Source organism: Arvicanthis niloticus, chromosome 7, assembly GCF_011762505.2.
Source record: "Arvicanthis niloticus isolate mArvNil1 chromosome 7, mArvNil1.pat.X, whole genome shotgun sequence".
Taxonomy (NCBI): domain Eukaryota; kingdom Metazoa; phylum Chordata; class Mammalia; order Rodentia; family Muridae; genus Arvicanthis; species Arvicanthis niloticus.
Window position 1 is genome coordinate 25,342,661 of NC_047664.1, and position 4,445 is coordinate 25,347,105.

A 4,445-nucleotide genomic window follows, 5' to 3' on the forward strand; every position below is an offset into this window, starting at 1 on the left:
AAGTTTCTTTCATTTCCTGCTTCTTTTCACTTAACTGAGTTTAACATATTTATTTTTGTCTCTTTCTTTGCTACAGGACAGAGAGTGGATTTTGAACAGCTGAGGTTAAAAAGTGATTTTGAAGAGTGGAACATCAACTTAAAAAAGCTGGCCTAGTTGTCTGCTTTGCAGGGATATCAAAGGTCTTTAGGACATGCTACGTTACAGAACAAGAAAAGACTAAGTGTAGAGAGTGACATTTGAAGATTGATCTCCCAAGGGCTGTGTATCTCACATGTCTTGGGCAAAGTTCAGAGGATCCATTTCTGCCCTGCTCTAGAAACCATGATAAGGATAAGCCCAGGCTTAGTGGCCTCCTCATTTTACTGTGCAAGGAGGGAGAGGACCTGGGAGACAGATGGGCAATGTTTGTGTGCTTTAGCTTCAAGTGCAGAAAAAGAATAGTAGACATGTGAGCAAGTGTGCATGGTGTTCAATCCTCAGCCTGATACTTGCTGGATTTTGGTGAACCTGCTTTTTCCACTCATGCTGTAAAGGGGTCGGTTTATGTTTACTACTTAAGTGTAGTTACATGTTTTTTATTTTAAATAATAATACCTTTTTAAATACTCAAAATAAAGCAACTAATTGGTCATTTTAACATGGGTACTGTTGTGTTGTGTGCATTTATGAGATGTGTGCTTTGAGGACAAATGGATCTTATGAGCCCTTCTTTCTGGCCCATTGTGGATAAGAGCAGTGTGTACATTGAAGCACTCTCAAATCTCAGTCCCTGAGCTCCAAAGGTTATGTGTAGAAAAGAGAATCCACTTTTCTTTCTTTCTTTTCTTTTTTTTTGGCTATAAATGATAAGGAAAGTGTAATTCTCTTACAGTCTACCAATCTATACTGGTTTCTTCCCTAACTACCACCTCCCTCTCTCTATCTCTTCTCGTTTCTCATATCCTCCCTCCTTCCCTCCCTTCATCCTTCATTTTTGATCTTCTTGAAAGTTTAGTGCAGACAAGGAAAGTGTATAACCTCCAATATCTCGAAAACTTTTGATGCTGGTCAATGCTTTTGTGGGTCACAGAAGATATTTGTGGGGTAAAATATCCTACTGTGAAATAAGAGTTTAGTTTGTCCTGAGCCACTAGATGCATCTTGGAAGTTTTTCTTTGCTCTTATAGAAGTAAAATAGTTTACTACTGAGATATGTTGCCACTAACTCAGGGGCAAAGTTTCCTCCTTGTCACCTTTTGGGGCATACACTTCACTATTTGGCTAGTTCTGTATGGTCGGCACAGTAAGGTTTCCATGTGAATTTCTAAGGAGATGTACTACAGGCAAAAGATGAACTGCCCCAAATATGGAAAGACTTCCATATTTAACCCTAAGGAAAACACAACACCACAAAATACAAGTGACAGGTTGAAATTACGATTAATATTATGTAGAAAACTGTCTTAAGAGACAATCAAACCTCAGAAATGTATTCAGAATTGCTGTTTATGGTAGGCACTATCAGGCTTTCAGAAGGGTGGTTTTAGAAGACAATCAAACTTCCAGTGTGAATGCGAAGGTCAGGGGAGGGGGGAGCTCAAAATCAGAGACAGGAAAATGTGGGGTACAAGATGCTACCTTCAAATAAAGTATAACTGATAGAGATCTAAAACACCTTGGGTTAGACAGATTTTAACCACTGCCGACCTTGTTTAGCTAGAAGAAAAGGGGAAGAAAGAAAGAAGCACTCAGGGCACAGCAAATGTACACTGGAAACTGAGGCAGGTGGCAGGCTGGCTGTCCTCTCCACTACCATGCAAAAGAATGTATGGTAGAACACAAGGGGCTCTCAGCAGCCAAAGAAGATGGAGCGGCTGGCCCAGCTCACCCAATGCACGAATGCCAGAATCAAAATTTGAATTTATAGTTCACTGAAATAGTAAGCCCATTTTGATTTGGGCAAAACTAGAGACTCTGTGAAGTGTGCTTGTGTGTAGCCAATATGGAATGCAGGGACTTGCATGTAAGGTGGGCATTCTACACTGAGCCATGCTCTATCTTTAAGAGAACTCACTTTTGTGGAAGCTGAGGTGCAACATCTCCAGGAACCTCTGGTGACTTGGGCATCAGTAGTCATGCAAGAGAAGTTGGCTCTAGGGATGTAGAGTTCTGGAGTTTCTACCCCAGTGTGGGGATGCAGCTAGGTCTTACTGTACAGTTGAGGAAAGTGGTCACAAACTCAAGAATAAACTAGATCTCCCCAGAGATCAGCATGTGGAAATAAAGGAAGTAGAGTAAAATAAAAAAAAAAAAAGGAATAAAACTTGAGAAAGTGCATCATGCCCTGCCTTAGGGAATGTTGGAGAAAATATGAGCGAATTCCAGAGTTCAGGAGTGAGGACTTGGATAAGCCTCCAGATACCATCCTGTATCTAGTATATAGCTGTTCTGGGTTAGCTAGAGGTCAGCTACTGAAGCAGATTGAATAGTGCCCCAAATTTTCATATCTATTTGGAACTGCAGAATAAAATTCTATTTGGAAACGAGACTATAAAAATCTGATTACTTATGGGTTGAGATACAACTATCTAGATTTTGGATGAACTCTAAGTCCAATGATTGAGATCTCTTTTTTAATATGTATTTATGGGACAGAACTTGTTTTTTGTATATGTTCCTAATGTGAAGAAACTAAGACAAGCTAAGTAGCATAGCTGTAACCTCATCTCTTTGTGGTGACGATATTTAAAACCTGATGTCTTAGTATTTTCCAGCCCAGTGACTGGCATCTTTATGTGAAAATAGAGTGGCACCTGGACACGGAGACAGGGGAAAAGTCAGATGAATAAAGAAGTATGGACTCAGCTATGCTGATACAAGCTAAGGAGTGCTGGGGACACCAGAGGCCGAGGGGCAAGCAATGGGTCTCCCAAGAGCCTTTAGAGCCAGTGCCCCTAGAACACTCTGAGGTTGGACCGCTGACCTCCGGAATTATGAGGAGATAGCTTTCATAGTGAGGAGACACCAAATCTGTAGGGCTTTTTCATAGTAGTATCAGAAAACAACCACACACAAGCAATATCCATTTAGCAGCAACAGAAATCCACAGCAACTGGGGCACACGTGACCCACTCATAATCTAAGTCCTATATTCTGTGCAAAGCATCAAGACTGGACAATGGGCAGAGGCCAGCATCCATGGCCACACTAGCTCGAGATGATGGAGTGGTCCCAACTTTTGAGGTCGTGACTGAAACATCTCAGATGGTGCAGCCGTATAAAGGACATTTTGTAGTTTGGATCACTGGGGAGTGGGCTGTTGCTTTTCCAGCATGGCCCAGAGTATCATACCAAGCAGACCTCATCTTATGCCACAGCTCTCAAAAAGTTGTTCTTGTTGTGTTATATATACATGCACTCGAGTCTCTGTTAGAGATGGGTGAGGTTAGTTCAAAATATCCTGCTACATGCCAGAAGCAACTGCCACCATGACCAGTGTCTGTACATGCTAAGAACTGGTCCAGATCTGGAAGCCCATTTTCCTGTGCTCCTGTGGTCCCTTGCACATCCTTCAACATCTTACTCAACTGTCTAAAGAGGATGGGAACAAATATCAGGCTTTACCACAAATTCCTTAAGTTCAACCATGTGAAAATGTACCCTTACAGTCAGAATAAGCCAAACTTTCCAACTTTGGTGCCAAAATATGATGCAGGCCTGACCTGAGACTGTGATGGGGGAAATTTGAGATGAAAGTCTGAGTCCTTAAGAGGCCTATGGATAGTTAAATACTTGATCTGTTGCTCTGTGCTCATCCTGAGCCCTGTGGGTGGAGGGAGTGTGCAATCCCTCAGCTCAGGAATATGCCTGTGATTGGGGACACTGAAGAAGCTTATCCTGGCCACATGTTCATACCATTGCCATCTCCTTAATCCGCCTTCTTCTGACCCCACTCTGTTTGCTGACTTTTCTATTAAGTACTAACTGAGGAATTCATTTTCCCTGTCCCAGAAATTACCACAACGTTCACCAAAAAGGACTCCAGAGAAACAAAGACAACATCCAGCATTGTTGTGTACCACATTCTGAGAAAACTGTTCATGTGAAGTGGCTAGATTTTCAACATGAAGTATGTGGCCATTGATTTGGTGCTCAAGCCAAGAAACTGAATGTAATTTAAAATAAGGACAACTATGTATCCTGCATGCAAACATACACATATATCTTCTCAGCGAACTCAGGTACCCAGAATGGAGAAACTAATAGATCTTCTTCCCTTCTCTTAGACCCCCCTTGCTGCTTTTCTTAGCGTTCTTACCAATGATCACTGTCACCCCTGGAAGACCAGGGAGGAGAACAACACGTCAAAGTACTTTGTACTATATGGAAACATTGATTCTGCTTCTGAAACCTGTCATTGGCTCTTTGGGTACTCCAGTGGGCAGACCTCCCAATGTGCTTAC

General features: G+C 41.9%; 1 protein-coding gene across 1 annotated transcript in view; it reads right to left on the bottom strand.

Moving 5' to 3' along the window:
* Nucleotides 1-4,445, bottom strand: part of Egfr (epidermal growth factor receptor) — a 162,363-nt gene that overhangs the window by 16,284 nt on the left and 141,634 nt on the right. The gene's annotated exons all lie outside the window — the stretch shown is intronic.